Below are 26,684 nucleotides of genomic sequence, written 5' to 3' on the forward strand. Positions count from 1 at the left end.
TGAGCTAGATGGACTAAAGGTCAAATTTGGTACAAGGCAGCCTCTCATTTTCCTAACAGAGCTGTCGTATGGCAGTAATTAATAAATTCTTGAAGTGTTTTCCCTCATATATTCAAACTCACCTTCAGTTCTTCAAGAGGATTGTTTGTGACAATTTCTTTTGCTCAAACTTCCACCCACAAGTAGCAAATATCTGAAACTGAAGCCTACGAAGTATGACTATACCAACTATACCAACTAATGATATCATCATTCCTCTACTAAACATTGTCAGGTGCAAACAGAAAAGGTCCTTATATTCAAGAATCTTCTCCCTTGCAAGGCCGGGTCTTTTAAGGGGGGGGGGGATCTCAATTGAGTGAAGAATGAGCTTACATTATTTGCTATACAACTTGTCTGTTGACTCTATTGAATGATAATTACTTCTATAAACTCCCCAGCTGTTTTCTAGTTAATAGCTGCATGTGAAATTCAGGTGGTTCTCAATATGTTTGCTTGGCTGACTCCACTCCACCTGGCTAATGAAAGAGCTCTTGTGTAGGAGAGATAACTCAGCTAGAATATGAAAAAATTGATCATTTCAATAGCAATTAGATTTGCCACAGAGACTCCTACGACACAAATTCACAGTACAGTACTTCTTAGGCTGAAACGCTTTCAAAGGGGAAATAGTGAGTAATTGTGAATTTATGCTCCATTAATGCAATCAGAAATATTGTACCAAACCACAATCTCAAATATTCTGTACCGGGAGAGGGTGAAGAAGGTACAACATCTACAAACACTGAATGTTGGAGCTGGTTTCTAAAGAGGACGTCATGATGAAATTGAGATTTTCATCTGTATACCCCCCTCCATCTTATTTTGTTCTTGAAGTTCATTTTACATAGCACAAGATCACACTATTATATTCAGAGATGAAGGTTGAATCAACAGGTCTAAAATAAATCCAAAACTTCTAAATAAGTCAACTTTCCCCCTTGTTCTTAGCAGGAGATTTTAATTGTTGTGCAATAGATGAGTTTAAACCAGGCATAGGCAAGCTCAGCCCTCCAGATGTATTTGGACTTCAACTCCCATCATCCCTGACCACTGGTCCTGTTAGCTAGGGATGATGGGAATTGTAGTCCCAAAAATCTGGAGGGCCAGAGTTTGCCTATGCCTGAGCTGGACACACACGCACACACTTTGTGGCAAATTAGATGAGAAATATTGTGCATAGTTTGGCCTTCAAGGTGGCAGTGTTGAAGCCAAATCTGTGATTGGCACAAAAAAGAAGTGTGTATACAAACAAACGCCAAACCCCAAATTAAGCTTGATGTGGACCTAATGAAAATTCCATTATCTGCTGTCCATTTTCGTGCAATTTTCTGAAGATTGCAAGAGCTTGCCAGGAGGCGATAGCATTTTCATCCCAAGTGCACAACTTCCCAAGAGTTGAGTCTCAGCAGTTTGTGAAACATCCACACATGAGTGTGTAAGACCAAGACTGCCCTTTCTACCTCCGCATATTTCCCAGTAATTTATTAGTATACAAGGGGCAATGGACGGCTGCAGACTCAGATGGATTTTGAAACGTATTTTAGCAGGAGAGGGGCAAAATGCAAAGCAGAATGTGCTGGTGGAAGATAGTAAAATAAATTGAAGTCACTGAGGTACAAAACCTCAGTGAAGTATTTAATTTCACACTATAAAAGGCTGTGCTTAAGTGTTACCACTAAGCTAAATTAGCTGAAATGTACAATCTGCCTTTTTTGTGCTGATGAAACATTTAGCTTTCCTCTGACACTCTCATCAGTCTACATATAGAAGAGCAACTTGCCTCATTGTTGATCATAATAAAAGACCAATGTTGCTCCTTTACGATGGAAAATCACTTCCTTTATATAAGGAGTGTTTGCAATTAGGGACTGGAAGGTGTTTTTTATATTATCAAAAGAGCCAAGTTTCAACAAGCTGCACAAATAAGGAATGGTATTTGATGGTGTTCATTCCAGTAACGGAAGATCTCTGTCAGAAAAACTAAGAGGGAAGTGACTTTGGGTGAGTCTCTCTGCCCTGCAGGCACCATCTGCTCCAAGGTTGTGAGGAGCTCTCCAGAGCAGATTTTGGTGGGCAACATTGGGCAGAGGAATTGCTGGAAACTGTCTACCTGTTCTGCTTTCCATCAGTGGAAGTAACAGCATTGGGCACAAAACATTTCTCGTGGAAGTGGTAAACGTACATAGGATTTTAGGTTGCAGACTGAGATGGCTGCATGGTCCACCAGTGGCAATAACACCATTAGATATTTCCCATTTCTCACTGAAGTTATCAAGCTGTATACCAATGTAGGCTTTGAGGACTTATACATACAGTGGTACCTTGGGTTACAGCCGCTTCAGGTTACAGATGCTTCAGGTTACAGACTCCGCTGACCCAGAAATAGTACCTCAGGTTAAGAACTTTGCTTCAGGATAAGAACAGAAATCATGAGGCGGCAGCACGGCGGCAGCGCAGCGGCAGCGGGAGGCCCCATTAGCTAAAGTGGTACCTCAGGTTAAGAACAGTTTCAGGTTAAGAACGGACCTCCAGAATGAATTAAGTTCTTAACCCGAGGTACCATTGTATACATTCAAGCTGTTTCATTTTGCCAGCAACTACCCCTCTTCTCTGAGATCTGTAACTGATAAAAACAATTCTTGCTTATTTTAGCGCTTGTGGAAATTTTGGAAGATACCATTTGAAAAAGTTCATTAATGTATTTTCATGTGCGCCAGAACACACTCATTCCTTTTCTTTATACTCCCCATGACTAGATAGCACATGCTGAAGAATGTTTTTGAATTTCAGCTCTTCTATAGCAAGTACAACCAGATTCATTGTGATAGTAAACATCCTAATGTTATATGAAGACTGAGGTCTCTTTTTCAGTGCCATTTATCTCCTAAATGTGTGTGTATGGAGAGATATTCAGAGGCTTTCATGGGGTGGGTGCATATAAAGACATTTCTTCTTACCTTTTTAAATATGAGGTGGCCAAGGATTTTTCTCCATTTGTTTTGTTTTGTTTTTTTGTCACACTGCATTACTATTCCTGGGACAGAATGCCTCTGGCAACTCTGCTAATTCAGATTACTGAGCAGGTTGTTGCAGCATTAATGAATAAGTATATTGCAGGCAGAAGGACAACTTCAGCCATGTGTAATGTGTGTGGCAGCGAGGCTCTGATAGTGATTGTTAGTGTGAAAAACAGGAGTGTAGAATGCTGGCAGATGTTCACGATATAGAAGAGTTTCTCCACATCAAATACTAGATGTCAGGAAGAATTGTTCTAGCGTAGATTTCTCCCTGATATGCTATTCTTCCAAGCACAAGAATTTCACTGGTGTGCATAAACTAGTGTGCCTTGGACAGCAAAATTGGTTCAGCTTCTCTGTATCCTTGTTTAAAGGACTTAACTCACCTTCATTGGCAAATATTTCTCCATACTTGACATGTGCTTGCTTCTGAATATGGAAACCACCCCTTAAGACAGTATATTCCCCCCTTCATCTGTTAAAGGTCCATAACAAATTCCAGTTTCATATAACTTTTAATAGATGCTGCTGGTGGTGTGTTTATTTTTAAAGGAGAAGTTTATAGTTGGGTATTCACATGGGCAGTCTTTAAATGTCATGGAGAAAAACAAAATAATGTTTTTCTACTATGAGAAGCAAGCAATGCAACTTGATTTTTTTGGTTTAATTCAAAAATATACTTTGTATGGTCTTTCTTTAAAGATTAACACACAGAGAGAGACAAAAGGTTGGCTCTTGTCACAACATGATCTGCATTGTTAAGTAGTGCAGCTGATTTCGATGCTCTGTAAGTATTAGTTCCTATTTGGATCATAGAAATATAGCCACGTTTTCATTTTACGGGAAACTTTATTTGACACTGACATCCGCCAGATAAAAGGGAAATCGAGAGTGCACATTTTAAATCTGTTTAAAATGATATGTCTTTCAAGGAGATCTAGGGAAACTGTCCTGCAATAGAATTTTTATAAAGATATTTTCACCAAAGTGATATGGAAGGCAAGCGGGAGTGGAAATTAGCATTTAGATTGAGACATATTGAGGAATAGGGAATATAGCAATCCTGGAGCACTCTTCTTTGTCATTGTGTAGATGCAGAGACTTCCCTGATGAAGGTATGACGGCTGCCTCTTTAGACATAAGCAAGACAAAGTAAGCAAAGTGAAACATTTTATAGGGTGTGCATCTTTTAGCAGGTGTCGGCAAGCCTCTTGAGACTCTCCTTTAAAGAGGTATAAAGGGGGAATTGAACTTAATGTTGGCTAGACATATCTTATGAATCCAGGAATAACACAAACAGGGGAAAGACTAATATTCAGTGCCAAGGATATAGGAAAATGGGGGCTAGAGAACATTTTTTGGTACTTCTTAAGAAGAATTAACCCAGGATCTTGTAGCAACTTAAATACCTACGATGTTTTGGAAGACGATAATCAGGACCTACGGTGTTTTTGTGGTATATTTTCATAGGTTAGAGTTTATTTTGGCAGATATATGAAATGATAGCCAGTGGCGGACTTTGGGCTCTGAAATTTCAGCGGCAACCTGTGTGACGCTAAAATTTGATTCTTCCCTGCGACTTGTGCTTCGTTCTACAGCATTGTTGTGGCAACCCCTGCAATGCAGTGACCCACTGCAACCACACTGGTCATGCTACCTTAAAATCATCACTGTGATTGCCTCAGTTGTCAGAATAATAAATAATAATAATAAATTTTATTTATATCCCGCCCTCCCCAGCCGAAGCCGGGCTCAGGGCGGCTAACAACGATCAAAATAGTTTAACATTCTAAAACATTCATTATAAAATTAATTAAATCAAATTAAAATCAAATTAATGGCAACCATCAAGCAAAATTTTGTGCAGATTGCCAGAGGAGGGGGTCAGGCTGTGCCCTGACAGAAGGCCTGGTGGAACAGCTCTGTCTTGCAGGCCCTGCGGAAGGATGTCAGGTCCTGCAGGGCCCTAGTCTCTTGTGACAGAGCGTTCCACCAGATTGGAGCCGCGGCCGAGAAGGCCCTGGCTCTAGTTGAGGCCAGCCTAACCTCTCTGAGGCCTGGGATCTTTAGGGTGTTTTTATTTGCAGACCATAAATTTCTCTGTGGGACATACCAGGAGAGGCGGTCCCGTAGGTACGAGGGTCCTAGGCCGTATAGGGCTTTAAAGGTTAAAACCAGCACCTTAAACCTGATCCTGTACTCCACCGGGAGCCAGTGCAGCTGGTACAGCACCGGATGGATATGATCTCGCAGCGAAGACCCCGTAAGGAGTCTCGCCGCGGCATTCTGCACCCGCTGGAGTTTCTGGGTCAGTCTCAAGGGCAGCCCCACGTAGAGCGAGTTACAATAATCCAGTCTGGAGGTGACCGTCGCATGGATCACAGTGGCTAGGTCAGGGCGAGAGAGATAAGGAGCCAACTGCTTAGCTTGGCGGAGATGAAAAAATGCCGCCTTTGTTATAGCTGTAATCTGCGCCTCCATAGAGAGGGAGGTATCGAAGATTACACCCAAACTCTTCACGGACGATGCTGGCACTAATTGCACCCCCGCAAGAGATGGGAGTTGCCCCCTCAATCCCATATCGCTCCGTCCCAGCCAGAGGACCTCTGTCTTCGAAGGATTTAACTTCAACCGGCTCCCACGTAACCATCCAGCCACAGCTTCCAGACATCTGGTCAGTGTATCTGGGGCCGAGTCAGGATGGCCATCCATCAACAGATAGAGTTGGGTGTCATCAGCATACTGATGGCAACCCAGCCCAAAACTCCGGACAAGCTGGGCGAGGGGGCGCATAAAGATGTTAAAAAGCATTGGGGAGAGAATCGCACCCTGAGGCACTCCACACACCAAGGAGTGGCGCGATGACAATTCCCCCCCAAGCGCCACCCTGGAGAATGTTGACATGTAATAGTGTTGAGCAACATGTGGCCTTTCAGATGTTGTTGGACTCCAATTCCAATCAAGCCCTGGCCAGCACAGCCAAGAGTTGAGGATGGTGGGAGTTTCAGTCAAGCAACATTTGGGTGGCCACAGGTTCCCTACTCCTGAAATATATGTTAATTGGATGAGTGACAGCTGGGAACAGTGGAGTCTGAAGGAAATGAAATACAAAAGTTAGCAGTAAGTGTGTGACCTTAGAAAGCTTATTTCTGGAATTCAGGCATATTTAGTCTCCAATAGTTTTATATATGATTAGCACAATCCAAAACTTCAACCCTCTTGCCACTGTATTGGCAAGAACTCTTTTGCTTCATAACAAGAAGGTGGCTGAGATACCTGACCTTTGCATAAATCAATGAGATAATGCTTTGTACAAAGAAACTCTCTCCCCAAGGTTACATTTCGTAAAGTTTCCTCCATGAACAAGGCAACCCCCCCTATTTTTAATAAAGTTTTTGATATCACACAGCTTGCGTTGTGCATTTTTTTCAAAGGCAGAGGGTAATTTTAGCAACTGTAAGCTATCTTTCTTTTCTTTTACTTTCAGAAGAGTAGTTCATAACTGAGGTTTCATGCACATTAGTTGAGAAGAGCTATCTGCATTTGCTCTGAAACCATCCAGATACTTGTATGCAGGTGTTACACTCCTCTTGTTTGTCAATTTGTTGGCACACATAATGAAATTATATCAGACTGCAGTGGAAATGTCCGTGTGCTTCTCCCCCTCCCCACCTTTTTTCAATACCCTGAACTTCTCTGTCAGTGCAATTTGCCATAATTTGGCTTAAGGCATTTTTTTCAAAACCATCATTATTCTGTGTACCACCTGCTAAACTTGAGAAACTCAAGAGTCCTATTTGACTGGATTCTGCCTTTTCTCCATGCCAACCTCTCCCCCAGATTACAACATGAAATGCCTCATTTTGAAAATGTTTTTGTCTTTGTTTGATCTGGTGAGGCTTTGCTGTAGCCTGCCAGGAGCTCATGCTGTTTGTCCGCAAAAGAAGGGTTGCACTCTCATCTATAAGTAAATGAAATGGTTTTTAGGCAATGTACCCAGTATGTTAGTAAGAAAATATAGGTTTACTAGGGGCTGTGTCCACCCCCTCACTAAAGCCACCCCTCCCTTTACACCTCACCAAAACCACACTCTTACCTTTCCCCTTGTTGTTTAGTCATCTTAGTCGGGTTCGACTCTCCGTGACCCCATGAACCAGAGCATGCCTTGGAAACTCTCACTTTCTTCTCAAAGCTTCTCCTTTTTTATGTCCATGGAGTTTTTCTTGGCAAAATACTGGCATGGATTGCCAGTTCCTTCTTCAGGTGGATCACATTTAGTCTAAACTCCCAGCTATGACCTGTCCATCTTGGATGGCCCTGCAAGGCATAACTCATAGCTTCTCTGAGTTATTCAACCCCTTTGCCATGACAAGGCAGTGATCCATGAAGGGGACTTCTCCCCTTAGACCTCACCAAACCTCTGCTTGCTTATGTGCTTGGGCCACGCACTCACTCACTGATGTCAACTACCTGCCTGCCTCTGTCTCCAGTTCTTTCCTCTTCACTCTCTGCCATTGCTGTCACACTGTAGTTTATAGCGCCACATGCTGGTGGCCATGTGAACTGTGGTATGATGACATCCTTAGGAAAATATATATTAGGAGATAATCTGATTTCAGTGCCACTACTATTTCTGATGTTGCTTTTGAATCATTAATCAATCTTAAATCAAAAACCTGGGTTTAAGTAACAAGCCTTTAATTGAATGATTTCACCCGTGCTTCCTGTTTTGCCTTATGCAACTGCTAGGGGGTCTGCCTCTCTCTCTTTTAAATTTCTATTATCTGTATCTGCTCATGTATAAATTACATGAGAACTCTCAGTGGGCCAACCTCAAAAGGAAGGCAGAAGCTAAAGAGCCAGTATGTCACAGTGTAAAAAAGGAAAATGTCCTTGGTGGCTTGTCCTTCCATTTTATTGTTTAATCAAGTCCCATATAAAATCACTATATAACTTTTTAAGTCATAGCCTCACATGTTCACTCTCTGCCTTTTTTTTCCATTTTTCAACTCTTTAAATCTTTCATTTGATGTAGTGTATTCCATCTTTGTAGGTTACTTTCCAGACAAAGTGTTTTGCTACAAATAGTATTAGCAGTAGTACTAGTACAGAATACTTCAAATATTGTGAGTTGTGGATACACAATAATTATAAATATGCCCAAACCTTTTGAATTACATTTGGAAATCTCAAACTAAAATGCAACCTGCCTGAAATTCTTTCACACTATTACTTTTTCATTCTGGATACAAGATGCTCTGTATATTTTATATAGGAGCTATGAAATGCCATTCTAGGAGCATTATTTGGGGAAAGGCACAATATAAATGTAAATTGAGGTTATTCTGACTTTTCAGAAGTCTGTTAGGCCTTCATTAAAAGGTCTACTGTGGTAATCCTTCATAAATTGCTTGATTTTCTTTCCCGAATCCTTAGTTTCATTGATCTGAATCTTTGTCCTCTGTGTGGTTTAGTTAATAATAACCCTTCTAAACTGAGTTTTCAAAGGCTCAGTTATATTAGCAGGGCATATATTTTGACAGTTGATAGAGAAGGGGGAAAGCAAATCAGTTCATTTCCAATTTGTTGTAAAGACTTAGGCTGATTCTTCAAAAAGTCTGGTTTAGAGTAGAACACAGAATACAGGGATATGACATATTCAGAAATGTTTACGCTTTGCCACTCTACCTCCAGCCTGATACCAGTGGTAAAATGATGCACGCTAAGGGGCTGTACCTGCACAAGAGAGTCATGTGCATGTATTCTGGGATCTCCAAGTAGGACTGGAAATGACTCTCATCTGAAAGCCTGGAAAGTCGCTGCCAGTTATTATAGTATAAGCAATACTGAGCTAGATGGACCAATGGGCTCAGTATAAGGTAGCTTTCTGTGCCATCCTACCACCGTGATGGTTACTATATTTATTTTATTTCATTAAATATATATGTATCCCACCATTCACCATATAGGTTCCAAAGTGGCTTGTAACAGTAAAATATACAAACAGTAAAACATAAATTAAAACTCCTGAAATAAAAGTACCTGTCTAACTTTCTAGAGAAGGGAGTTCCATAGAGTTGGGCCCCCAACACTGAAAGCTCTGCTCCTTGTCATTGAGTTGTGCTTCTGGGCCATAAGGAGCCACGAACAGTTCTCCCTCAGTGACCTCAGCATGACCTGCACAGGGTAAAGCAGTCCTTAGGGTGTTCCAGACTTCCAAGTGTCCCTCTCTTTCAGGGACAGTCCTGGATTTACAGAATCCACCCTGGTTTCTGATTTGATCCTGGAATGCCCTGCTTTTCCTTAGGACGTCCCTATTGTCAATGAACGGTATGGAGTTATGGGGCCCCTGGGTCAAGTAGATAAGTAGCCATACAACCTTTAGAAGACATCTGAAGGCAGCCTTGTATAGGGAAGTTTTTCAATGTATTGCTAGTTTTCTGTTTTCAGTCTAGCTTCAGCATTCTGCGCTAGCTGAAGCTTCCAGCCAAGATTTAAGGACAGGCCCACCTAGTACACATTATAATAATCTTGTCATGAGATTACCAGTGCATGGAATACAGGGCTCAGGTTATCTCTGTCCACAAATGGTCATAACTGATGTACTAGCCAAAGCCAACAAAAGGCAGTTTTAGCCACAGAGGCCACCTGAGCCTCAAGGGACAATGATGGTTCAAGGAGTATACCCAAGTTATCTGTCTGTTTCTTCAGGAAGACCACAACTCCATCCAGGGCAGGCAACTGACCTATCTCTTGGGTCAGAGAACCACCCACCCACAAGGCCTCTGCTTTCTCATGGTCCAGTGGTGGACTGACCCTCATCCAGTCCACCACTGCATCCAAGCACTAATCCTGGTCTTTTACAGACTCTCCTGAATCAGATGTAATGGAGAACTAGAGCCAGCTATCATCAGTATACTAATGACATCTTGCCCCCAATCTGCTCCAAACAGCGTCATGTTGGGGCAAAATAGTTCCCTGCAAGACCCCATTACATAATTGCCATGGTCCCAAGAAACAGTCTCCCAGTGCTACTCTGTGGACATGACCCTGCAAATAGGAAAAGAACCACTGTAAAACAGTGCTCCCAATACCCATTCCACAGAGCTGGTCCAGCAGGATACATTGGTCAATGGTCTCAAAAGCTGCCAATAAATCAAGGAAGAGATGTAGGGTAACACTTCCCATGCCTGTTCCCCCAATAAAGGTTATCCATCAGGGTGACCAAGTCTCATTTAGTCTCAAAGCCGTGTCTGAAAGCAGATGGAAATGGATCTAGATAATCCATCTCTTCCAGAAACACCTTTATTACCTTCCTCCAAAATGGTGTGTTAGCAACTAATCGCTGTAGGCCAGACATGTTCGACATGGTCGACCGTGATCGACAGTTAGATTCCCAGGTGATCCTGGTTGATCGTGTGATCCTTATTGATCGTGCAATTAAAAAAACGGGGGAATGAATGTCTCTGCTCCTCCCCCCTCTCTCTGTTCCCCTGTCGTGTCAAGTGGGTGGTCGTTTGGCATTTGTTGATGTCGCTTGGGGATACGATGGTTGGCTTTAGCGCTGTGTGCGTTTGTTAGCTGTGGATTTTTCGGTGAGCGATGTATGGCATTTCCCCTTAAAAAAAGCTCAGGAACCCAGTTCTATCTCCCCTAAAAAGCTCAACAACTCTGGTCAGTCCTCCCCAAAGAAAACTAAACAACTCTGGTCAGTCCTACCCTTCCACACACACACCCCACACATGCTCCTCCTTCCTCCAATGACAATGGGTAGATCACTGCCAGGTTTTTTTTAATACTGGGAGTAGATTGCAGTCTCTCAGGAGTTGGACATGTCTGTTGTAGGGCATTGGGTTCATGGTTGGCTTTTGGGGGAGTGGACACATTACCACCTCTTCTAGGATAGAAAGCACCACCCCATCCCACAATGAAGGGTCTACCATACCCTGAACCCAACTAGTCACACCAACCCACTGGTTTTCACCAGCCATGATGGGCAGGGATCAAGGGGGCTTATGGTCAGACACAAAGCCACAAGTATCCTGTCCAGATCATCAGGCCGCATAAATTGAAAATGATCCCACAAGACAGAGGGAGTGCTTCAATTTTCTTCACATTGCCACTGCCTGACACACAGCATGAGTCTGTCCCAGAGAAGCAAGCTTCTTATTTCTTGCACATAAATTCATAATGTATAAAGGAGAACTCTTTTCTTATGAAAAGAAAGTATATCTGTAGACGAATGGAAAGAGTAGCTGCTGAAGAGAAGCAATGCATTTTGGCTACAGCTTGACGTCTTTTCAAAGCTGGAACAGTGAGCTTAAAACGATCCCAAGATTGAGTTGAAATTTCAAGCAGTTCCTGAGATATTGGCATTTAAGGAGACATCAGCATTTTTTGAAGAAAGGGAAATTGAGTTACAGATGGCATACTTTGAAATGCGCTAAGCTGGGAGAGATGGAGATTACTGAGGACCCATGCAAGCAAATTGAAAACTATAAAATCTTTAAAGAGCCTAAGATCCCCTTTCACTCTGGAGAGAATGTGTGAGATTACTCTGAATGTGTCACAGAGTTTTGTGTATAATTCACACTGCATACATGACCACTTACTTTCAAGTGGGATTCATTCTGCACCTGCAAAATAAAATGAATGCCAAGGAGCCAGTTAAAGAGGTGGTGAACCTTCTTTATGAGCGTGAGCCCATAAGACACTCTTTGTGCAAGCTGAAGGATTTAATTGACCATTTAAATGTTTCGTGAAAAGGAAAGGAAAAAGACAGAAAAAGTTAGCATTTGGTCAAATGTAAATTATTGCCGTTCCTTTATGAAAACACTGTGGAGATTTGGGTTTGTTTATATAACTCAGGAAACAATATATAATAGAGAGCAAAATAACCAATATTCATCTTCTTATATGTATTTGAAGATTGGACTTCTCTGATGCATTATCTGGTTATTTGCCCTTGAAAAGCACATGGACATTTTATACTTTATATCTATTTATTATTTTATTTTATTAGAAGATTTATGACGTGTACAAATGAAATTGGACATAAAGCACAGCTAAAATCCATGGCCCAATTAAAAACAAATATACAGAATACCATCACCATTAAATAAAAATAAAAATTGCTCCTTGGGCTGTGAGCAGTGTAAGTGTGGGGTTTGGTGCCGGCCACAAAATTCACCATCCTGAAAATAGAAGCATGTCTACAGCCCTTATGACTCATCATATAGGCTTGAAAGTATGTGGGTGATGTCTGCAATTATAAGCCGATATCTCTAGCAGAATTCTTTAGGCATATATCTTATGGGAACTATTCAAGTGATATATATCCTGGATAATGTAGCTACCTCTTGATCATTGTAAAGCTCTGACTTTTCTTTTCTTTGGTGGATAAATTGAATTGTAAGCCTCTTCCTACAGACAAAAGCCTTGAAAGTATAAACCTATTAGCTATGATGAAAAGAAAATGTACAGCTTGATTTCCAGGCTAACAACAGAGAACTAAAAAGCCTTCTTATTCTTTAAAAAGAATCCCTTCACCCAGTAATTTTCCTTAAACTATTTAGCACAACATATTTCCTAATATTACCAATATAAATATCTTCATATGCCAATGCTTTCATCATCGGGTTAGGCCCAATATCATCCAAAATGTGCATCTGGATACATTGCACTCAAAACACAGGATGAAAATATCAAATCACCTCGATTTCAATGCATTCTTCCCTTTGACCGCACTAATAATACATATGGAATCATTTTGTTCAGCAATATGACAGAGTTGTTGAGGTTCCACCACAGAGCAATCCATCAGTGGAATGATACATGATACTGCATTGGTTGGTTTGTATTGGTCTGTTGTGGAACTTCATAAGCCAATAAGAGGAATCATTGGAGGATGCAGCAAAGTTACTGTGCAACCCAGCCAATGTCTGCTGCCATAAATTTCCACATCATGTCTGAGATTTCTCCAAAACACCTTCCTTCATGACATGACAGTCATTAGTGATCTCCTAGGGTTCCTACAGAGTTCTTCAGAGAAGTATGGCTTTTTTGTAATACGAGTACATTTGCAAGTATATACAGATCAAAGAGAAGAGATAAAGCAGACACTACTAATATTTAAGGTAGCATTACTTCATTCTTTTTAATGTATGGTTGGAGCATGCCAAGCAAACTCTGCTGCCCTCTAGCAGAAGTTCATGAGATCAGGCCTTTTATGTGGTGGCCCCCCATTTGTGGAATGCTCTCTCCAAGGAGGCTCACTTGACACCTTTGTTACATATCTTTAGGTGCCAGGGAAAATATTCCTCTTTAACTTCATCTGGAGAGCCAGTGTGGTGTAGTGGTTAAGAGCAGTAGTCTCATAATCTGGGGAACCGGGTTCGCGTCTCCGCTCCTCCACATGCAGCTGCTGGGTGACCTTGGGCCAGTCACACTTCTTTGAAGTCTCTCAGCCCCACTCACCTCACAGAGTGTTTGTTGTGGGGGAGGAAGGGAAAGGAGAATGTTAGCCGCTTTGAGACTCCTGAAGAGGAGTGAAAGGCGGGATATCAAATCCAAACTCCTCCTCCTCTTCTTCTTCTTCTTCTTCTTCTTCTTCTTCTTCTTCTTCTTCTTTTACAGGGGGTTGGCAAATTAAGCAATCTGTGGCCTTTTAAACAGGGGGGGGGGAAAGTATTGCTTTATGATAACACTCGTGGCCACCTCAGAAACACCAGGTTAGTTGGACCCCACATCCACCAAAATTCTAAATAAATTCTAAAGCAAATGAGACAGCAAAATGGAAACCTCTTTCACAATGAAAGAAAACCTCTGAGTACAGTGGTACCTCGGGTTAAGTACTTAATTCGTTCTGGAGGTCCATTCTTAACCTGAAACTGTTCTTAACCTGAAGCACCACTTTAGCTAATGGGGCCTCCCGCTGCCGCCGCGTCGCCGGAGCACGAATTCTGTTCTCATCCTGAAGCAAAGTTCTTAACCCGAGGTACTATTTCTGGCTTAGTGGACTCTGTAACCTGAAGCGTATGTAACCTGAAGCGTATGTAACCGAGGTACCACTGTATTGCTCACCGAAAAATCCACAGCTAACAAATGCACGCAGCGCTAAAGCCAATCATCATATCCCCAAGCGACATCAACAAACGGCAAACGACCACACACTATTTCTGGGTTAGTGCAGTCTGTAACCTGAAGTGTCTGTAACCTGAAGCGTATGTAACCCGAGGTACCACTGTATAGGTTTTGGCACAAACCTCTCCAAAGCCATGGGGCAGTGGAGGGAAAGGGGCTGCCATCTCACTCTGGGAAACAATTCATTATTTGTTCTTGCTTAATTACATGTCCTTGAATGGTGTGACTAAGGCCTCAATCCAAGGCACAAGCTTCAGCGCACTAAACTGAAAGCAGTGGACTTTACTTCTGAGTAAACATGCTAAAGTTTGTGATGAGCAACTTCTTCTTTTGTAACTAAAACAGATGAAGTTAATGTAGCACTCAAAAGTGAACAAGGGGTTTTATTACTTTTATTGACTTTGTGGAAAGCGTTACTTTATTTCAAAGAAATAACATGATATCCACTTGATCAAACTACAGGGAAATTCTTCTTGGCTAATTTTAATTGCAATGATCATTATAGCAATCTTAACAGGACACCTTCTACCTGTAAATCAGAATTTGAAAGTCAGTTTTTTTAATAAAGGGCACTTCAGAAACCCTAAACCTGAGAAGCGTTCTGCGAAATTAACTTTTGTCTGCTTGCATTGACACAGCTTCTATAAAGGGGCTGAAGCCCACAGAAGACAATTAAGGCAAATCCCTTTCTTCAGAATAAACATGGTTCAGTTGTTTTTCTGCCCTGTTGAAAGTGAGTGGGATGGAAGCAAATGGATGTAAATCTGAACTCCAGTTTTCTTGCATTGGACTGCTCTTTTATTCTCCGTCTTGGACTGGGGTTATTTCCATTTCAAGCATTAGCAATAACAGAAGGCAGTATGGGGTGGTGGTGCTCACTTGACCTCTAGTCATCTGCATCACTGCTGCATTCAAGGACAGAGGTAGGAGGGGCAAGGTCGTTGTTACATCAGTGTGGTGCAAACCTTCTACATGTGTGGCGATTTCCTGCTTAGGTATAAAGCCTGAGTAGCACTCAGCTGAGCTGACTGAAAAACATTGTGTTTGAAGTAATGCTTGAAGTAATGATTGAGGTCTTATCTTTGTGATAGTTCATGCACTCAACTATCACCCCATGTTGCAGTCATCAAGCACTGGAAATGTATGTGTGCATGGATGATCAGCCTGTTTTTCTGGTCTGCGTCAAGTTCTCCATATGTTCAGTCCTAAATCCATTCCATCCTGATTCTTCATTAAACTGCTTTTACTTTTCTTTTTACAAAATAAAAATAAAAGTACCTCCCCCCCCAAATTGTGTATAAATATGTATTGTTGAACATATTGCTATAAAATATGCATATCTAGATGCATTTTATCCTGAAATATTTATTTATTCATTCACTTTAGATACTATTAATCAACAAAAAAAACCTCTAAGCTGTTCACATAAAGCGATATAAAATATTCATCAAAAACACTGATAAAATCAAATTTAAGCCATGCATTTCAAAATGCACATATCAGTGAACAACCACATCACAAAATTCAGAGTGGTGTAGGATAGCTGTGCATTGATCTGCACTTGAGTTCAGGAGGTGCCGATTGGGTCAGTTCATATTGGAATTTGCAAAGAATGACTTTTTTTCAAGCATCCCTACTGTGAACCAGCTCTGAGAAATCAGGAGATGTGCATTCATATGTGAACCAGTCACTAGAAGTGACACAAAGTCATACCAATATACCTTCAAAGTAAGATACAGCCTGTAAAAACAAAAACAAAAAAAAAGATCAGTCACTTGTACACCCGGGATTCATCCTTTCATCCCTGAAGCATATTGTACAAAATACCAAGGAGAAAAACAAATGTCTGCTACATACAATATATCCACATTTTTGGTACATGAGTTTATCCTTGAATTACTTGCACATTTTACTTATATTTATCATGCCCAAAAGGAATCCATTTAAGACAATTTCCCCCTGATAATGTGGTCAATGTGGGTTGACTTATCAGCCATGCAACCATGGCCACATGCCTCTTTCAATAAATACTGAACTGTGTATGAATCAGGTTGGCAGTGCACCATTTTGATCCTGCCCATTTGCCTGAATCAAGCCAATGTGAGTAGCACATGTAGTTTGGATGGGCCCCTTTAAGCTTGAGCATGGGTCTATTTGGGGTAGGGAGTGATGTGGCTCTCAGCTGCAGCTTCTAAGAACATGCACGGTGTGTGGTGGATCAGAATTTTGGGCTCTTAATTTTTCATCTCATACACAGTGCTCAGTACACTATAAACCATCAGTATTCCTTTCATGTTATTGGTTGCACAATATGGTCCTGAGCACACTAAAGAAAACATGGTTTTCTAACTACCTCAGGAAAGATGTGACCTTTATGGTTATTTTACAAGTTTGGTTTATTGATGCTTCCTTTTGCACATTGAAAAGTTTACTCACTTGTTGCAAGTCATTTCTTCCTTTATTTTTAAATCTACCATTATTAAGCAAGATGATCTAGCTGAATTGTTAATTATTAACAAATGAACATTGGATCTAAAGTTTGTGCCTAAAATTCTCCATCCAATTTGTAGGTGAAGATGGAATGGAGGAACACTTTACTGGACATTCTACTGGGGAGATGAAATGCACCATTGGTTTGGGGATTGCAGTTATAATTCCCAGAAACTGGGATACATATTGTCTACAACACTGGAGTTGGTAGATAGCCTTCATGACTAGCAGACATTGAGGGTGTTAGCCTCCAAGACTGTGTTGAATCCATTTTTAAAGTCATCCACGTTGATGGTCATTGCTACATATTATTTGCTCTGTCTGAAGAAGTTTTTTCTTTTGCCTGCCTTGAATCTTCCAACATTCAGCTTCACAGGTGTTTCAAAAGCACCCACCTCGAAACCTTTCTCAGGAGGAAATGGATAAACAGAGATCTGACCATCTGTGGACATTCTTTTACATGCTATAGACCAGGCATAGGCAAACTCGGCGCTCCAGATGTTTTGGGACTACAACTCCCATCATCCCTAGCTAACAGGACCAGTGGTCAGGGGTGATGGGAGTTGTAGTCCCAAAACATCTGGAGCACCGAGTTTGCCTATGTCTGCTATAGGCACCCTCTCTCTTTGGTGCCTATACTAAGCTGGGGGCAGTGGACAAGGATGCTAGGAGAAATGGGGGTACTGTCCCTGTGGACCTAGCACCACTCTCTTCACTGATCATTTCCATTTTGGTTCCTGTTTAAATGGCAGCAAGTTGCTTTGGTTTCTTTTAAAAAGTAATCACTTGCATTAAATGAGTAAGCTCTGCAATGTGCAAAAGGAAAACATCAATAAACTATACTTGTAAAGTAGCCATAAAGGTCACACTTTCCCTGGGGAACTTAGAAAACAATGTTTCCTTTAGTAAGCTCAAGAGAGCCATGTCTACGTGCCTGTGGTGTGTGCGGTTGCTAACCAATAAAGTGAAAGGAAATGCTGACGGTTTCAAGTTTGTGGTCCTGAGCACTGGCCCATAAAGTATAATGAAAAACCAAGGGAACATGAGCACAGAATTATTCAGTGAATCATAGATGACAAGTAAAACAACTAAATTGCTTTTATGAGGAGGGGGGAGGCTGGTAAAATATATTCCAATGCTTCTCAACCCCCCACCCTAATTAAAAGAAATCACTTTGGGGGTTTTCTTGTCTTGTCTTTCTACGTGGATATGTGCACTTGTGAATGATCACAAAATAGAACATTGCAGAATATGGCATTGTTATATTTTGTCTGTAATACTGAGCCCTAAGAATTATACTTCAGAGGAATAATAATAATAATAATAACAATAATAATAATAATAGTAATTTTTATTTGTACCCCGCCCTCCCCAGCCAAGGCCGGGCTCAGAGCGGCTTACAAGCAATAATAATAATATAATAATAATAATTTATTATTTATACCCCGCCCATCTGGCTGGATTTCCCCAGCCACTCTGGGCGGCTTCCAAAAGTATTCTTTTTAAAATACTGTGATACATCAAACATTAAAAGCTTCCCTAAACAGGGCTGCCTTCAGATGTCTTCTAAAAGTCTGGTAGTTGTTGTTCTCTTTGACATCTGGTGGGAGGGTGTTCCACAGGGAAGGCGCCACTACCGAGAAGGCCCTCTGCCTGGTTCCCTGTAACTTGGCTTCTCGCAGTGAGGGAACCACCAGAAGGCCCTCGGTGCTGGATAATAAAACAAGTTGAATGATTACAACTTAAAAACAAAATTAAAATACAACATTAAAATATTGAAACATTAAAATATTAAAATGTAGCCTCCTCGCAGGAGGAGAAGGAAAAGAAAAAAGAAAGAGAGGGAGGGAATCAAATTGGCTCCAAGCCAAAGGCCAGGCGGAACAACTCTGTCTTACAGGCCCTGAGGAAAGAAATCAGATCCTGCAGGGCCCTGGACTCATGAGGCAGAGCGTTCCACCAGGCCGGAGCCAGAGTTGAAAAGGCCCTGGCTCTGGTTGAAGCCAATCTAATGTCCACGAACTTGTTTCAAAACGGTTTGCATGGACCACAGAAGAAGAAAAATGTTGCAGGCCAATGTAGATGGGTGTCACTGGATCTTTCCCTTGTCTCCCCAAATGCTAGGGGCAGTAGAAGCTGGTCTATTGGGGCAAATGGGGCTCTGCTCAACCAACCTCAGTCTGCCATCAGTTAGAACCCACCTTCCTGACATCTGCCTGCCATTGGCTCTGGCTCCACCTATTGCTGGTCTCCCTGCCTTCTGCCTTACTGGTTGGGCAAGCCAACTCCTGCAAGACCAGGTTCCCGCTCTCTATCCAATCCATTTGCACCAGACCTGGGAGGGTGAGGCACAGACTGGCTCCAGGTAAAATGGCTGCTTCTGCTGCTCGGGGTGCTTAGAGACTATCAAGGTGAGGTACTGTTTTGGGGTATTTGAAAAGGTTATGGAGGTGGGCATTTAAAGATGAGCGTACCTAATTTGCATGTCCTGAAATGATACACATACTGAAATGTAGACATCCTTTTATATTCTTACATATCTGAATTTTACAATACAGTAATCCGGCCATGTAATATGTACAAAATGCATATACAGTGCATTTGGGTTACGAACTTAATTTGCTCCGGAGGTCCGTTCTTAACCCAAAACTGTTCTTAACCTAAGCTGCGCTTTCGCTAAGGGGGCCTCCCGCTGCCACAGAGCCGCTGCGCGATTTCCGTTCTCATCCTGGGCAAAGTTCTCAAGCTGATGTAGTACTTCCAGGTTAGCGGAGTTTGTAACCCGAAGCGTTTGTAACTGGAGGTACCACTGTATTAGCGTAAAATTGCATTAGAATACATATATTAGTGAAATTAATATACACAAATTAATTATATTAGGGAAATATGCAGCAGCAGCAGCAGCAGCAGCAACAACAACAACTTATTATTGTTATGATATTAGCTGCTCTGAGCCCGGCCTTGGCCAGGAAGGGCAGGATACAAATAAAATATGTTGTTGTTGTTGTTGTTACTATTTGCACCCTGCTCATCTAACTGGGTTATGTATGTATTAGGCAAAATTGCATGCAAAAGTATGCATATGAGAATTTCACACTAAAATACTGAAAATACTAAAATGAAAACTGTTGTGGAAATGTGGAGAACTGAATTTAAGATTGAAAAATAAGAAACTGATAAAATCTAAAACTGACTGATTCACCCACCCCTATGTAGAAGTATGGGTCAAGATATACTGTTGTCTGGATAATATTCTTGCCTTTGTATTCTTAAACCCTTTTATGAATAATCAGTGGGTTGTTTAAATTTATTGCACATTTACAAGTATGAAATAAGATGATTATCCTGTTGTTTATATGACTATTCAAATTCTGTATTGCCTTGCAATTCTTAGTGAGTTATCTTATGAAAACCCTTTGATGCTGTGAGCTGCTTTGGTAACAGTTTACCATGGAAAAATACCATACAGCAGTGATTATCATGTATTTATTTCTCATTTATTACATTTATGTCCTGCCCTTCATCCCAAAGGAGTCCTGAGGGGATCGTGATAATACCAAGGTGGCAGTGAGTCCTAGCAACTGCTCCTAACTCCCCACAGATACAATAGTCAGTTGGGGAGGGTCCCACTCTGCAAGGGAAGGGAAGCTTGCAATGCAGTGATGGTAGGATAGAGCCAGCCTTTAGAGGAGAATTACTAACAGGAAAAGAAGGAGAACCCAAGCTTAGCCTAGTCTGAGACCTGGGCCAGACAAAGAGCAGCAAAGAAGGTGAGCCCCCTTAACTCCTAAAAGGGATTGATATTATTTAATCCCATTTCACAGGTAGGAGGTGAAGGCCAGGAAACCCTGGGGTTAAGCAGCTGCCCCTTTCCAGGAAAACAAAATAGCAGTCACTTACTCAGTCCCTACACTTATCCAATCAGTCCCAGCAGTAAATCACCTTTCACTGCTAGGGGAACTGTCATCTTGCTCCGCGATATCTCAAGGATCAAATGGAATTTCAGCAGTGTCCTGTCTGCAGACCAAACCAGCAGACAAAGTCTGTAGTATGAGGCATTCAAAGCAAGAAAGCAAGAGAAGTAGCCTCAGTAAAGATGGATATCAGGAATCCAAAGGAAGAGGCCAAACTGAGCACCTGCAGGACCTTGGAGAGCTCCTAGGGCTCTGTTGGAACAGCTATACAGCTTCTTCAGTTTCTCATTTTCCCAACTTTAAATCCAGTTCTTTGCATTTCCACATCATCAGCATTTTATACCAATTTCTCCTAACACACACATTTATGGGTGCAGTTTTCCTTAATATATGTATTTTCCTCAATACAATGCATCATGTAGCTTATGTTCACTACTTGTTCTTGTTTAGTCGTTTAGTCGTATCCGACTCTTCGTGGCCCCATGGACCAGAGCACGCCAGGCACTCCTGTCTTCCACTGCCTCCCGCAGTTTGGTCAGACTCATGTTTTTAGCTTTGAGGACACTGTCCAACCATCTTGTCCTCTGTCGTCCCCTTCTCCTTGTGCCCTCAATCTTTCCCAACATCAGGGTCTTTTCCAGGGAGTCTTCTCTTCTCATGAGGTGGCCAAAGTATTGGAGCCTCAGCTTCATGGTCTATCCTTCCAGTGAGCACTCAGGGCTGATTTCCTTCAGGATGGATGCGTTTGATCTTCTTGCAGTCCATGGGACTCTCAAGTGTCTCCTCCAGCACCATAATTCAAAAGCATCAATTCTTCGGCGATCAGCCTTCTTTATGGTCCAGCTCTCATTTCCATACATCAATACCGGGAAAACCATGGCTTTAACTATACGGACCTTTGTTAGCAAGGTGATGTCTCTGCTTTTTAAGATGCTGTCTAGGTTTGCCATCGCCTTTCTCCCAAGGAGCAGGCATATTTTAATTCGTGACTGCTGTCACCATCTGCAGTGAGTTCACTACTTATATTTGCATATTTATGCACAGTTTACCCTAATATGTGCATTTTTGTACACATTACTTAGTTGGAGAACTGCACTGCAGAATTAGGAGAAGTGCAAATTCCAAAGCATGTCTCTCTTTTGGCTTGCATGTTTCAGAAAGTGCAAAGGAGGTAGGTTCACCTTTAATTGCAAACTTAATCAAAAATTATTCCCCCACCCACCTACTTAGTTCAGACTATAGGCATATAGAAGGACAGTGCCAGAGCCATACTCTAAACTGGGTCATCACTACAAGCCTTGGATAAATAACTAATATTTAGCGTGTCCCCACTGTATGGAATATTCCACAGACTTCTTTCATGTACGAAAGCCTGTTTCTGCATATGCAGCAGCTTTGATTGTGATCATTACGCTAATGCCATGCACAACATGCTCAGAAATTATTTTAAACCTCTACACCTTTGAAATAGCTGACAGATTCTGATAGGAGCAAATATAAATGATTAAGTCTTCAAGGCATTTTCCTCAATTTGTCATATCAGCAAGTGTCTTAAAGCTCTTCACATTTTCCAGACCACTGAGCAGCAATAATCCGTTTATTCCAAGTAGGCATATTCCATATGAAACAATCAGTGGTAACAACTACTGATATAGGCTGGAAATGATTGCAAAGAGGAGAAAATGGGACCTGCTTAATTCTCAGATTGAAATAAATGGGACATTGAAGTATTTCTGGTTGGTTGGATCATGCACAAGAATTTTCACATGAATGCAAGACTTTTTTAAAAGGCAGCCTTGCCCAACCTGGTGCATTCAAGTTGATTTTGATTATAATTCCCATCTTCTCCAACCAGCATGGGCTGCAGTTTGAAACATCTGGTGGGTACTAGGTTGGGGAAGACAATGTAGGGGTATAGCTATAGGGTGATATCCATCTAAATCATGTCCAGAGGAGACCCATTAAAATGAGTGGTAGTATTCAATTAAACTGTCCCATCATCACAAGCAATACGGATAACGCAACATGACTTCACCCCTTTCCTCCCTCTGCACACGTTTGTGATAATGTATTCACACATACAACAAAGCCCAACCATTACATACATTAATAATCCATACATTCAGTTTATTTCCCCCCAAAAAATCCTCAAGAACATTCATCTGCATTTTTATCTGCTGTTTCGACCAATGTACACATTTTTGCAAGTGATTTTTCCTAATACAATGCCCTCTGTATGTTATTTTCACTATCTTCATTTTTCTGCATAATTTCCATTAATATGTGAATTTATGTAAACATTGATTGGGAAACAGCACAACAAAATTTGGATAATTGTGATTTCTGAAGGATAGCTGTGTGTCGGTTCACATATTGTTTGGGGAATTGTGAATGAGATAGATTCCATTTTAAATGCAAATGGAATTGAATTTTTCCTCCATCCTTAGACTCAACAGATTTGGATTTCAAACTGTCTCTGTCCAAGCTGTGTTTTCTATGGCCAGATTCTCAACTCCAGTGTTCTGCCATACTTTCTTTCCATATCTACCACTGACTTTTGTAAAACACAGCCTATTTATTTCCTTCTCAATTCCTTGAATGTCCAAGTCTTCTGCTTGTTTTATTTTATTAATTGTATCTTCTATAAAAATGCAGAGCAGGAAAGGAGACAGTGAGCACCCTTGACAGACTCCATGACTAATTTTAGCTCTTGGATCAATGCAATTTGCTCTAATTGTGCTTTCCTGGGTTTTGTAATTTTGTGAGTTCATTATCTGATTACTGTGACTTCAGCTATCGCTTTGGATTTTCCTTGCAACAATGCTGGATCACAGTTTGGAACAGGGCAAAGTGCTAAACTTTGAGTATCACCAGGGCCAGACATACGTTTTGCAGGGCATCTTCCATTGCAAGGAGCCCATTCTCAACCCCCAGAGCCTTTTGGCCCTGCTTCTTCTCCTTTCTGTGACTTCCTGTACAGTTGTCCTCTCTGGGCATGCAAGCATTGGCAAGAGTGAGAAAATGGAGCAGAACATCTCACTTGCTTTCTGGTGTCCCTCTAGACCAGCTTTTCCTAACCTTGGATCTCCAGTTGTTCTTGGACTACATCTCCCATCATCCACAGCCAGCAGGCACAGCAGTCAGGGACGATGTGAGTTGTAGTATGACAACATCTAGGAACCCAAGATTGAGAAAGGTTGATCTTGACAGTTGAGTCCAGAGGAGAGGGCTATGAAATGGGCAGCAGTGGTACTGACAAAAAGCATGGGACCCCACTGAAGGCATCTTGTCCAAGTCCCACAAACCCTGAAACCAGTATTGTATGTGACCTCTGGCTCCAATTTGAGATTTCTCCAGGGAATCTAATGTTGGGATAGCAGAATGACAGTCCTGCAAGGAGTAGTCTGCCTCTTTCATTATTCTATACCTTTATTTGCACATAAATTAAATTCCTCACCAGCTAGGGAAGAAGAGAGCACTGAACAGCACAAACTATATATTTCTCTATCTAATGTAAGGGGCTATTGTGTGATGGTAACTTATTTTGATTTTGCCTTCTCAGAAGCCTGGCCTGACAGTGCTTGCTTAGTCCACATTGTTTTGGCTTGCAGATAGATTTGTGCAGAAAGGTGCGCAATGGGGAACATTTTTCAATCTTCTACATTTAAGTTTACTAGCACCTGTATGGCACTTTAAATGAAAAGCCCAGTACTTAATTGAACTTTGAATAAGGACACCCTGCTCTATGATGACATCTACAAAGCCAGGATCACTCAAGGAAATATAAATGTATTTATTTATAACATTTTAACAGTCTTACTAACTTCGTGTGTGTGTGAGAGAGAGATGAAATCCTGTGATTATGGACTGAGAATTATAAAGATCTGAAAAAGAAGAGTTGCAGCAAAATATGTGCACTTTGAAATGAAGTTCCAATTAGATACTATTTTTCAAAGATTTTCTCTCCTTTCTGAATTGGTATCCACTGCTTTTATGCTTTTGCACTCCTTGCGGTACAACCTCATTCATGCAGAAAATCCTTTCAGGGCATGAATATATGTGCTGAGCTCTGTTTTACGGAAACCACCATGCTAATTTAGCAAACCTGCATAAAACCGTGTGTGTGTGTGTGTGTGTGTGTGTGTGTGTGTGTGTGTGGTTTCTGTCTGTTTTCCTAATTAAATTCAGCTGACCCTAGGAATAAAAAGTCCCATTTGCATGTAAACACAAGGCTTTGGACATGCATACATGAAGATAGCTATGAGTGAAATTAGTTCTGGGGAAGCAGTGTGACTTTGCGGTTACTGTCAACACATTTACTGACATCATTATTTATCACTTAAGCTGAAATCCTCTTGTCACCTGGCAGCACTTTATGGAGCTGAGGAGTCATCGCAGCATCTGCAGGCCTGGCATAATGGGCAAGATGGAAGGTGGGGCAGGGGGCTAGAGATGGAGAAGCCCTGGTGCTGTCATGTGATGGCAGATTGACTGACTTAGGATCTGATGGATCCCAAGATGTGTGGGAATGTTCAGGGTGGCAGGGGAGGATATATTGTTTATTAATATCCTTCCTAACTTGCACTAGCAAGTTAGTAGAGTTATGTAGCAGAGTTACATTCCCCTTCTCAAGCACAGCAGAAAGCTGGTTGCAGGCTCGTTAGAACCTCTTACTATTATGCAATTCCATCTGCCTCAGATTGAATTGTACGTTCCTGGTAAGTTCCCTTGAATCCCTCTTAAAAGAATAAAGACGGAAGGAGATGGGGGGGAGGGAGGGAGGGAGTGCTGTGTGACTTGTCCTTTTGTTACCTGGATAGGTAAGGTCATGCCCATCTCTGGTCATATGCAAAAGGAAGGATGCTCCAGGCCAGAAGGAACAGGAAGTTTCGACTGGCTGGACCAAACATTCCCTTGCATGTCCACTCTAGCATTGCAAGGAATGTTGTACTTGACTGCTACCCGTGGATCACATCCCACAAGCTGGCTCAGCCATGCCCCTTCCCTGCTCCCAGAAAGCTCCATTTGGAAGGTGGATGCCTCTGGCAGGGGTTCCATTGATGACACCAGCCTGCACATTCAGGACATAAGAATTTATGAAGAGCGGCTGGATCAGGTCAATTGACCATTCTGTTCTCACAAGAGCACTCTCCTCTCAGCACTCTCCCTTCCTGTGGTTTCCAGCAAATGGAATTCAAAAGCATTTCTGCCTTAGACCATGGAGGCAGAACATAGCTATGATGGCTACTAGCCACTGATAACCTTTACCTCCATGAGTTAATCTAATCCCCTTTCAAAGCCATCCACCCTGATGGCCATCACTGTCTTCATTGGGAGCAAACTCCATAGTTTTGCTTTCTCTTGTCTGTCCTGAATCCTCTAACCCATAGGTAGGCAAACTAACACCTGGGGGCTGGATCCAGCCCAATGGCCTTCTAAATCCTGCCCATGGATGGTCCGGGAATCTGTGTGTTCTTACAGAAGAAGAAGAGGAGTAGCAGTGGAGGAGGAGGAGGAATTTGGATTTGATATACCGCTTTACCACTACCCTAAGGAGTCTCAAAGTGGCTAGCAATCTCCTTTCCCTTCCTCCCCCACAGCAAACACTCTGTGAGGTGAGTGAGGCTGAGAGACTTCAGAGAAGTGTGACTAGCCCAAGGGCATCCAGCAACTGCATGTGGAGGAGCGGGGACGCGAACCCGGTTCACCAGATTACGAGTCTATCGCTCTTAACCACTACACCACACTGGCTCTCAAGAATGTGTCCTTTTATTTAAAATGCATCTCTGGGTTATTTGTGGGGCATAGGCATTCGTTCATCCCCCCCCCCCAAAAAAATAGTCTGGCCCCCTACAAGGTCTGAGGGACAGTGGACCGGCCCCCTGCTGAAAAAGTTTGCTGACCCCTGCTCTAACTTTCAGTGTGTGGAAGAGGGAGCTCTACATCAGCATCTTAAAACATGTTTATGTAATCCAAGAACTAAAACAGAACATTTAGGAAGTGTGCAAGCCAGTGGGTAATGATGTTCTGATCTTCACATCAGTCTAGGAGCTATACATCAGGTCAGTTGGTATTAGTT

The 26,684-nt window shown here is 41.8% G+C and overlaps 1 long non-coding RNA gene across 2 annotated transcripts in view; it reads right to left on the reverse strand.

The window, feature by feature from the left end:
- Positions 1–15,546: 15,546 nt before the first annotated feature.
- LOC310707551 overlaps positions 15,547–26,684 on the reverse strand; it is an 88,333-nt gene continuing 77,195 nt past the window's right edge. For both annotated transcript variants that reach the window (XR_014526570.1, XR_014526571.1), the window contains one exon: positions 15,547–15,941. This is a non-coding gene — a long non-coding RNA (uncharacterized lncRNA). The remainder of the gene's footprint in view (positions 15,942–26,684) is intronic.

This window comes from Podarcis liolepis (genome assembly GCF_965112155.1).
Source record: "Podarcis liolepis genome assembly, chromosome: 5".
NCBI lineage: Eukaryota > Metazoa > Chordata > Lepidosauria > Squamata > Lacertidae > Podarcis > Podarcis liolepis.